Source organism: Panthera uncia, chromosome E1, assembly GCF_023721935.1.
Source record: "Panthera uncia isolate 11264 chromosome E1, Puncia_PCG_1.0, whole genome shotgun sequence".
Classification (NCBI taxonomy): Eukaryota; Metazoa; Chordata; class Mammalia; order Carnivora; family Felidae; genus Panthera; species Panthera uncia.
This window is the reverse complement of record NC_064814.1, coordinates 57445297-57456072: the sequence shown is the minus strand read 5'-3', so window position 1 is coordinate 57456072 and position 10776 is coordinate 57445297. Positions and strand designations below refer to the sequence as shown.

The following is a 10776-nucleotide window of genomic DNA, read 5'->3' as shown; positions in this document are numbered from 1 at the left end:
AAAAAAAAAACAGGAGAAAGAGGGCGGGGCTGAAAAATTCCTCCCAAAATGGCAGAAAACATTCCAAATGTGGTGAAAGACATACACCTACAGATTCAAGAAGCTGAGTACATTCCAAATAGGATAAAACCTAAAGACACACCGTAGTCCAACTTCTAAAAATTAAATACAAAAAAAAAAATCTTTTTTGAAGAAACTTATTTATTTTGAGAGAGACAGGGGCAGCATGAGCAGGGGAGGGGCAGAGAGAGGGAGGGAGGGAGGGAGAGAGAGAGAGAGAGAGAGAGAGAGAGAGAGAGAGAGAGAGAGAATCCCAAGCAGGTTCTGTGCTGTCAGTACAGAGCCTGACGTGGGGCTCGAACTCACAAACTGTGAGATCATGACCTGAGCTGACATCACGAGCCAGATGCTTAACCGACTCAGCCGCCCAGGTGCCCCAATAAAAAATCTTGAGGGGCAGGGGCGCCTGGATGGCTCAGTCGGTTAAGCATCCGACTTCGGCTCAGGTCATGATCTCGCGGTCTGTGGGCTCGAGCCCCACATCGGGCTCTGTGCTGACAGCTCAGAGCCTGGAGCCTGTTTCAGATTCTGTGTCTCCCTCTCTCTCTGCCCCTCCCCTGCTCATGCTCTCTCTCTCTCTCTCTTTCTGTCTCTCTGTCTCTCTCAAAAGCAAATAAACATTAAAACATTTTTCAAAATAAATAAGTAAAAAACTCTGGAAAGCAAGCTAGAGACCGGGTGACGCAGAGAATTGTTGAGCCACGACATCGTACGGCTGAAACGAGTCCTACGCTCTATGTCGACAACACTGGAATTGAAACAGGAACTGAAAACAAGGTCTCCAGGGAGGCACAGCACCTTACCTATCGGGGAGAAACCGGGTATCTCATCGGGAATCGGAGGCCAGAGGCGAGAGGGAAGGTCTCCAATACCACCTAAAAGCCTCCGCCCTCCGCCCAGAAGAAGAATCGCAGAACAAAGCCAGATCCGGTGGGAGGAGAGAAACAGCAAACAGAAGAGCAGAAATCGATGAACTGAAAACAGAAACTCGGCTGAGAAAACCAGTGGAACGAAGAGCCGGTTCTCCGAAGAACTCAATGACGTCGACAGACCTCGAGGAACACTGACAAATGGGGGCGTCGCCGATTACCAGGGCGGATCTCAAGGCGGCTAGGGTGGCGGGCGTGTTGGCGGGGACAACGGTGTCTCTGTCTGAACCCAGCGATTCACTGCCTTCTACGTGGGACACTGCCCTGCTCAAAGCTGTTTTGGAAAAACCCCTCGGGGGCAGAGTGCCGTCAGCAGAGGGGTCTGGGGCCGCGGAGCTCGCAACAGACGAGTAAGCCAGATGGAGTGTAGACCCAGGAAGCCGGCTCCCGGAGGAGGGGCTAGAAGGTGGGTCACCAGGGCCTGGCAAGGACAAGCCGCTTCGGACACGCGTCCCCAGGGCTCCCCGAGCCCGGCGCCCACAGACGAGTGGACAAACAGGGCTCGCTGCCCCCACGTGTGCTTATTCACCGCCAAGGTCAGCTCAGAGACCCCCCCGCAGCCCCCACGGACGGCCCCGGTCTGGCGCTCCCTCTGGCCACCCAGCCATGAGCAAGGCAGGACCAGGGACCTCCCCACGTGGAACCTTCTTTCTCCATGCTTCCCTGGGGCCACAGGGGATGGGGCCCAGGGTCCTCCCCGCTCCAGACCCCACGGGCCTCCCAGAGCTCTTCCGGCAGGCGGGGGTGGGGGGCTCACGACCTGGGTCACACTGCAACCACACTCAGCCTTTTCCCCACCGTTTGGGGATTTCTGATTTCCTTCCCCAGCATCTGGGCTTTTTCCTGTGCCACAGACCAGATGGCAGAATCTCTTCCAGACTTAAACATTTCTGTCTAAATGTCCAAAAGAGCTTTCTGTCCTAATAGTGTTGTTTCTGGACCAAAAAATCCAAGCAGAGGACGCACAACTGTCTTTCCCACCACACACACACACACACACACACACACACACACACACACATCTCTCCTCCGGGGAGACGCCCACAGAATGATGGGGCTGCTGAGAACCAGCGGGAGGGCTGTGCTAAAGGAGGAAAAGAAAGGTCCGGAAGGTCTGGGAAGTTCACAGGCCGGTTATTCATCCTTTAATAAGGTGACATCGCCTCGGTGGCACACACCTGCTTCCACAAAGGGGTCCCAGACGCTAACGGGGCCCGACCACAGCCTCCCCCGAAACGCCTCTCCGGGGGTTCACCCGCGTCGATCTCCGTGTCTCACAAGGAAAAAGCCCCGACGGAAACATTTGGAAAGACCCTGGTTCCCCCCACATCTCACGCAAGGCTCAGCTCAAGAAGGAACATTTTGACAGTGAGAGTCGCTCTCCCATTGGGCTCGTTCCAGAGGGGGTGGGTGGCCAGCCTTGCACGGGAAATACGGCAGATGGGGGGCACCTGGGGGCCCGGTCAGCGGGGCGATCTCGGCTCAAGTCACGATGTCGCGGTTCCTGAGTTTGAGCCCCTCATGGGGCTCTGCACCGACAGCACGGGGCCTGCTGGGGATTCTCTCTCCTTCTTCCTCTGCCCCTCCTCCACTCTCTCATGCTCTCTGTCCCTCGAGAGAAAGAAAGAAGAAAGAAAGATCTACGAAGAGCAAAGTAAAGCCCTCTGTGTGGGCCCAGAAATTTGGCTGTGTCAGCACAGGAGGCAAAGAGTCCAATTCTGCATCCACAGACATAGGGGGAAAAATAAACTCGGAAAAAAAATTAGTTAACCAACTTCATTGAATTAGCAGCGTGATGCAGCTAGCAAGAAATGAATGCCTTCTGGGCCACATCAATAGAAGCATAGTGTCCAGAATGTGGGAGGTGGCCGTATGCGACACCACACTCACCTGGGGTACCGAGGCTCCCACACTCTCCAAGGTCCATGAGTGAACTGGACTTGACCAAGTGAGCGTGGCTTCAGCTACACAAAGGACCAGAATCCACTGCGTTGGAAAACATCGGGAGGGGGTAGGAGTGCTCCTCCTGGAGGAGGGAAGACAGAGGGGAATACAAGGGCTGTCACAGGTCAGCGCAACGGGCTTCAGCTGTGCGGCTCCGTGCTCCAGACCCAGTCCAAAGAACCCCAGTGGGTGGGAAACACTGAGAGACGGGCCACGGCCCGTCTGAGTGTGCCGCTGCCTCAGCGGGACGGGGGCTGGATGGACCCTGCAGGGCCCGGACAGAAGGACCACTGGTGAGTGCTGTCTGCGGGCCGAGGACTGAAGTTGGCTCCCCACGTGTTCCCTGGGAGGCAGGCACGACGGGCCCCGCTCACAGGGAAGGAGACCGAGGCTGGGGCGGGTGGGAGATCCGGGAATAAAGACCCCGCCCTCTGACCCCAAGGTATGTGCCTAGACGTGACCGAAGTGGAAAGACAGAAGCGCCAGCTGAGAGCCCACGGACGACAGCGGCCAAGGTCTGCGTGGCGCGTCGGAGGGGCCGGGCGCAGTTCTGGGGGTTTTGCGTCATCACGGCGCATTCCGCCACAGCTCTTGGAGACTGCGGCCTCCGCGCCCGGCTACGGGAGGGGAAACTGAGGCACAGAGAATTGGAGTTACTCGTCCAAGGTCACTGGTTAGGAACCGGTGGCACAGCTGGAGCACACGTGATCCCCGCCCCCCACCTGAGCCAGGACGATGTGGCCTCCCAGACCGCAGTATCCGCTCCTCCCCATCCGGGGGTCTCAGGGGCAGACAAGCCCCTTCCCCACACACATTCTCGCCGTTCCCTCGGCCCCCTGCAGCCGCCGGGTCCAGTCCTTCCTCAGGCCCAGCGGCCGGCCGCTCCCGGAGCCCTGGCCCCCGCCTCTCCGCCGCGTCACTCCAGACTCTGACGAGGGCGGCTACTTTGGGTGAGAAATGGGGCAGGGCAGGAAAAAAAATTTCATTCGAGCAATTAAAGAATCACTTCATTTGTCACGATCAACCTCCTGGGCGCAGGCTGAATGCAAAAAGCTGTTGGCCGAGCCCTTCCGTGTCTGCACCTGACGGGAGCAAGGGGGATATTCGTTCTGCCCGGGAGGATTGCACCTCCCATAAGTCTCCGTTTTATTGAAAGTTTAAATAACAGACAGACACAATGTGATCAATTAGCGGGGTAATTCCGAGGAGATGTCATAGTAAAATTAAATCCCGAGCACATTCGGGGCAGAGATGCCTGTGCCTTCTCTCCGGTCTCTTTCCACCGCAGTGTGTACATTTTAATTGAAAGTTTATTCTGCTCTGCGCCTCGTCTACTAAATTTTAATTTAACATCGTAATGAGAAGGGTGTTTTCTGAGCAGCTCTTTGCAGACAAGCGGATGAGGCTTCACAGACAAAGACAACGAGGGAATCTACAGCACTTTCCAGGCAGCCCCCATCCACCCACCCCCCTCTGGAGAGGGTCCCAGGGCCTGGAGGACCAGCCTAGGGGACATTTGGCACCTGTGACAGCTGGCCCGAGAGGCGACCACACCACAAAAGCAGCAAGGGGACCCAAGAGACGGGGCGGGGGGGGGGGGGGGGGGCGGGCGGGCCCACACCAGGGGGGGGGGGGGGAACCAGGGGGGGGGGGGGGGGGGGGGGGGGGTCTCAGGCCTGGCCACACACAGGAGCGTCAAGCAAAATCAGAAGGCGGGGGTCTCTCCTCCCTAATCCCACCTCTGGTTTCCCTCTGGCGCCTCCTCCTGGCTAAACCCGAGGGGCAACCAACTGGCCGGGTGAGAACGCGGTTTGGGGAGCCCGGCCTGGCTTTGCGGAGCAGAGCGTCAGAAGGGGCGGGTCTGGAGGTGAGAGGCGGGAGCTCAGAAACCAGAAGATACTTGTGGGAACGTCACTTGGCCTCTCCGACCCTTAGCTGTAAAATGAGGACAGTGAGGCCCGATTCTCAGGGCCGCACGGGACCGGGACCGTGAGGGGGGTGGGGGGCTACCATGCAAAGGTGAGAAGGGTTGTTCCTTTCCACTGCCTCTCGGGAAAGCCACAGGGGAGCTTCTCCAGGAGGGTGGACCCTTTTGTCCTGGAGGGTGACCCCAAGCAGGCACTGATTTCCTGCCTGGATGCAGGCGGGTGATGCACCCCGACCTCGGACACAGACAGCGGCCTTGCCTGGAGGGGGAGGCGGTCTGAGTCTCAGGCTGCAGGAGAAGGGAGACGAGGGACACAGCCTCGTTGTCCCCAGCGGCAGACCAGCCGGCTCTGTCTCATGGTCACCGCAAGGACCCCCGTCTGGAGTCTCAGCGCCCCCAGACTCCTCTCACCTGCTCGCCTGCTCCGGGGGGACACCTGTGAGGTGGCTCAGGTGCAGGGAGGCGCGGGGGGCGTGGGGGGCGCTAGTGGCCACTGCTGGCGAGAGGCGGTATTGCACCCCAGCCCTCGGAGGAAGCGGGGGCTTCCGCCACCTGCCAACGGGGCATCGAGGGGCGCCCGGAAGGGGACGTGCCAACGGTCAGGATTCAAGTCCAGCGCCAAGGGGAGGAAACAGCCACAGGACTGCCTCCCGCTCCTGCCTCGCTCACATCCACCCCAGCCCTGCTGCCTTCCGGCGCATCGGGGACGCACCGCACACGCTCCCCACCCCCACCCCCCACCCCCCGTATCCCTGCCGCCCGCTGCCCCTGCTTGCTTCTTGGTCCCTGCTCACGTGTCACCTCCTCCGGGGAGACCACCCTGACCACTGCATCGTTAATAGCTCACTCTTCCCACTACACTACCTGCCATTATACTGCATATCTCGTCATGTTTTCCTTCCGTGTCTCGGGAATGTGAATCCCCCTGGGGTGGGGGGGGGGGCTGTCTTCACTGTTCTCTGCTACGTCCCCAGCACTTAGTACGACACGACATGATAGTCACTCGAACATCATGTGTTGAATTATCAGAGAGAAAAGAACGTGGCATGACTTAGTGGCGGTCCACTGAAGGACATCCCCACACCCCCTAACAGACTTGGTGTGCACTGTGCTGTGAACACATTTCTCGGGGGGGGGGGGGACTTGGCAAGGGTCCCGTGGGAAAGGAGCCTACCACCCGAAATCGGGAGTCCGTCAGGGCAACCGCCGGGTCCCGCCATGGTCCATCCTGGTCTCCCATCGGTGAAGCGCGCCCCAGAACCCGGAGGGGACCCCACGTCCGCAGCGGAGGGAGCATGTCCTGTGCTCCCGTTGGGGGTAAGAGAAAAGCAGAGAGGCCGGTTCCCTACATGGCATGTTCCCCTCTCCTCGTGTCCACGCAAAGAACGGCCATTAAACTGTCATGGTGAGGGGCGCCTGGGTGGCTCAGTCGGTTAAGCATCTGACTTCGGCCCGGGGGGGTGATCTCACGGTTCGGGAGTTCGAGCCCGGTGTTGGGCTCTGTGCTGACAGCTCGGAGCCTGGAGCCTGCTTTGGATTGTCTCCCTCTCTCTCTGCCCATCCCCAACTTATTCTCTCTCTCCCTCTCTCAAAAACAAATAAAACATTTAAAAAAAAAAAATCATGGTGACATATCTCTGCCCGAGTAACAGAGGATAACGGGGAGCTAGGGTTTGCTTTGCAGAAATTCTCTTTGCCACCAACCTGGCTTCGGTAGAACTCACTCGATGAAGCAACAGCTGTCTGACCCTGCTGTCCTCGATCCCAACAGGGCGGGTGGGGGGGGGGAGGGGCAGGCCAGGCAACTAACAAGCAAGTATTTGCTAACTCAATAGCACAAGCAAGCAGACACGATCACACCTCACAGGTGTCCAAGACTTTCTGGCCCTTAGACCCCGTCGGCCTCCTCACGAGCGTCTCCCAGAGTTTGCGTCCAGTGCAGGAGGGTTTGCGGCCCGGGGACCTCCCCACCCGGACGTTTCCCAGCCGCCCCCTCCATAGCCTCGCAGACCTGCCAGCTCCCCGATTCCGCCTTAATTGCTTGCATTGTGCTCCTGGCCTAGAGGGAAATGTTTCCCACAGCAAAACTCCTCAACGGGTTTCTGGTTTTCTTATCAGAGATGTCACTCTGACATTGTAAATACCGACTGTGTCTCTTCAGTAAGGTGGCTTTGCTCGGGGCCTTCCTTCATCGAGAGAGATCTTCAGTTATGACAACCGGGCCTTCCAAAAAGCGGGGGCCCCACACAGCCCCCACCCGCCAAGGCCAGAGCAAGCCGCACCCCGCTCACGCTCTGGGGAACAAAGCCGCAGCCAGGGTGACAAGGCCCCGGGAACAGGAGCCTGGTGCCAGCAGGGACCCAGCTGGTCCGAGAACCCACCTGAGGTCAGGGGAAGGACGGGGCCCAACAGAAGGGGCCTCTCCCGGCACCATGGGCCAGAACGAGGGGACCCAAAGCTTTGCAACCGTGGAAGCCATCACCACCCGTGGGCTCAAAGGGGCAGAAGGAGGAAACAGTAACAGGAGCCCATCAGACAGGGCATGGAAGGATCCAGCAATTTCCAGGGACACACCCCAGGCCCCCCAATCCTCTCTTGGTGCTTGCTGGCCAAATCCAACAGTTCACTAGTCAGCCAGGACCTGCCCCCTGCCCCCCGCCCCCCGCCCCGGCTGGGGTCCTCCAACTGGGTCAGCCCCCACGGGCACAGCAGCGGCGGGGGGGGGGGGAGCGAAAGTAACAAGCATCCCTCCACCCCCCCGGCCACCGTGCTCTGTCCTGCTTCTACAGGCTCAGTCTGTCTGTCGTCGCTCAAGCCCGCAAGGCCATCGGTGAGCCCGAGAGCGCAGAATCTCCTTCCCTTGTCTTGCAAACTCCCTTCCCGTCCCGTCCAGTGCACCTCCCACCTAAGTCCTGGTCCCGGCCACTTCACAGAGCCGGGAGCCAATTGGTAATGCCAGCAAAGCACAGGGGATTTGAGGGGTCAAATCCAGGATCCAGGGGCCCCACATGGGCCCAGGGCCTCACAGTCTCTCCTGTGCCACGGGGCCAGGGCGTGGAAACATGGCCTTTCTCTACGGGTTCTAAACCCAGCGCAGCCACTCACCCCCCTCTGGCGGGCTATTCTCCACGTGCCTCCAGACGAGCCTTCTTCTAAAATCCATGCAGGGCGATGAGGCACGAGGCTAGAAGCCGCTGTCGTTGTCCCCTTGAGGTAACAGGGTTGGTGGCGAGCCCGGCGCGACAGCAGGAACACGCAGCGAAGGAAGAGCGTTCTGCCCAAGCCCCGGGGGCGGGGCGGGGTGGGGGGAGACCCCGTCTTGTCTCGTGGGCGGCCCCCTCCTGCTTGCCTGCTTTCTGGGGTCCCGCGGGTGCCCGCGGGGCGGGGATGCCTGGGAAGAACGAGCCCCGCTGTCCGTTCTGCGGATTCACAGCCTTGCCTGGCAGCTCGCAGTTCCGTGGCCAGGAAGTGCAGCAGAGTAAAGGCCCAATTACGGCGGAGGAGAGCCCCGGACAAAGGGCTAACTGCGCTAACAAGCCATTTCGGAAGGGCATTTCGGCCCGCCTGCTGTCAGGGAGGCAGCAACACCGGGCAGTGAACCGGCAGCCCCAGGCTGCGGCCTGGTGTTTGTCATGAATCTGTCTTGTTCATCAGTGTCGGTGACGAAAAAATAAAAAAATAAAAAGAGAGAGGAGGAAGACATCACGAGGCAAGGAAGCGATCTTCGCCAAGCGCCGTTCTGGATGGCTGCTCCCGCCCAGGCTCCAACACCTTCAGTGCTGTCCCTGCTGCCCCCAGAGCAAGGGACGAGTGCCCTGCCCCATGACCCTCTTCTGGTCTCTGGGCCTCTCAGAGGGCGGTCTGGGTCCTGGGCACCAGAACGGCCCCGGGCACTTGCTTAAAAGGCAGATTCCTGAGTGACAATCTTGCGGGGAGGGGGCTGGATCCTGATGCTTAACCGGCTTTCCTGAGGGGGGGATCTCAGCTCACTGGTTTCGTCACTGTCCTGCCCCCTGCCCCGTGCATCCAATCGGGAAGTGAGTCTGTGCCAAGCAGTGTGCTGGGGGCTGGCGAGGGTGGGTGAGCGCTCACGGTCTGCTCCCCCGGGGGAGCCCCCTGGCAAAGTTGTGCCGCGCACAGCCGAACACAGGACACGTGGCCGGAGCGCCCGCGTAGGGCCTGGGGAGGCAGCACCGGCGGGGCTGAAAGCCGCCTGCGCCCCGACTGTGTGGCCCCGGGGGAGTCCCTGCACCTGTCCCAGCCTCCGTGTCTTCCTCTGATCACACACACCCACCGCCCCTGAACCCGAACTCCGCTCCCTTCGGCAGGTGCGCACGGCAGGCGGCCGTGGAAGGTGCTTCCCGAGGGAGTAGGAGCAGTTTGGCTGCGGTGCCCCAGGCTGAGAAGCGCAGTGTCCGCACGGCCAGCGGCCCGGCGTCGCGCAGGAGCGGGGCCGTGCCGGCCTCGCCCGCCAGCCCGAGCTGAGCGGGGCCCCTGGAGGCGTTTCCTTTCCTCACCTCCTGTCTCCGTGTCTCCAGCCGGGGTTTGCAGGCCCTCCGCTGTGCATTCGGGGAACCCAGAGCCAGGCCGGACTTGGAAGGAGCCACGGACAGGAGCTCGCGGAACCATAAGGTCACGTGACTGGGTCACGTGACAAGCCACAGCCACGTGGCCGGCAGCCCAGAGGAGGGACATGCGCTGTGGGGCGGAGGCGTCGGCCAGGATTACTCCCCCTGTGGCTTCAAGGGTGAGCGGGCCAGCCGGGGCCAGGTGAGGCTATTAGCACAGCGCCCCCTGTTGAGTCCCAAGTACCTTTGCTGTTGGTGTCGGGTTTCTGAGGGTCACTTTTATAAATTGTGGTGGAAACACACATCCCGTAAAAGGTGCCACCTGAACCACTTTTAGGTGAATGGGGCTCATTCACCAGCGAAACCGCCACGGCCGTCCGTCCCCGGGACTTCTCCACCTTCCCAAACGGAAGCGCTGTCCCCGTGAAGCACGGGCCCCCGCCCCGCGTCCCTTCTGTGCCTCTACGACTGTGGCTGGGCCGCGTCCCTCCTCTGAGCGGGATCACGCAGTACTTGTCCTCCGTGGCGGCTCACTTCACTCAGCGTCGCGTCCCGCAGGGGCACCCGTGCTGTCGCAGCAGGTGTCGGAACGTTCTCCCTTTATGAGGCCGAATGACCCCCCACCGCGTGGAGGGGCCACATTGTTCTTGTCCGCTCATCCTCCGGTGGCTTCTACCTTGAGGCTCGTGACTAATTCCGTTATGAACGTGGGTGTGCACATACGCCCGGAGACACCGCCTTCAATGCTGGGGGGCCGGGCAGTGGAGCTGCTCCCCCCCTTCGTCATGCAGCACGGCTAAGGGGCTCCGTGCCTTCTCTGCTCGCCCTCCACGCCCAAACCAGCCCCCCACTGGTGGCGCAGACCCGTCGTGAGGCACAGCCTCTCTCACTTGGTGTGCACCTGGCACCTGTCTGTGGGTTATCCTCTTGGGCTGGGGTCTCCTCGCAGCCTTAACAATAAAAGGAAACCAAGGTTTGCACCTTTTTCTTAATTACTCTAAATAAGCCCATCTCCGGTACTTTCGGGTACAGTTTTTCCCACTTGGCCGGCAAAAGTCTGTCCCCTCAGGCCCCAGTCGGTTTCCCAGGGAGCCTCGCTTGCGGAGAAAGCATCCTTCTCATAAGGCTGGGCTGTGAGGACCGGAAAACGGGGCAGAGGCCCAGCAGTGCCCTCCCAGGCCAGCTGTGCAGAAAGCGGAGACCGAGGGTGGCCCAAATCCACAGGGACAGCCGGGGCCGAACGTGGCAGTGGTCTGAGAGCTTGGAAAGGGGGAGGCAGGTGCAGGGAAGGGGCTGGAGGTTCCCTGAGTCCTGCCCTCGCGAACTTGTTGAGAAGAAATCTCTGCCA

General features: G+C 60.3%; 1 long non-coding RNA gene across 1 annotated transcript; it reads right to left on the bottom strand.

The window, feature by feature from the left end:
* Positions 1 to 2112: 2112 nt before the first annotated feature.
* LOC125927116 (uncharacterized) lies at positions 2113 to 10273 on the bottom strand. The gene is made up of 3 exons (XR_007459233.1): positions 7966 to 10273; positions 2880 to 3015; positions 2113 to 2594 (listed from the first exon to the last, which is right to left on the bottom strand). It is a non-coding gene; the product is annotated as an uncharacterized LOC125927116 (long non-coding RNA).
* Between the last annotated feature and the right edge of the window lie 503 nt (positions 10274 to 10776).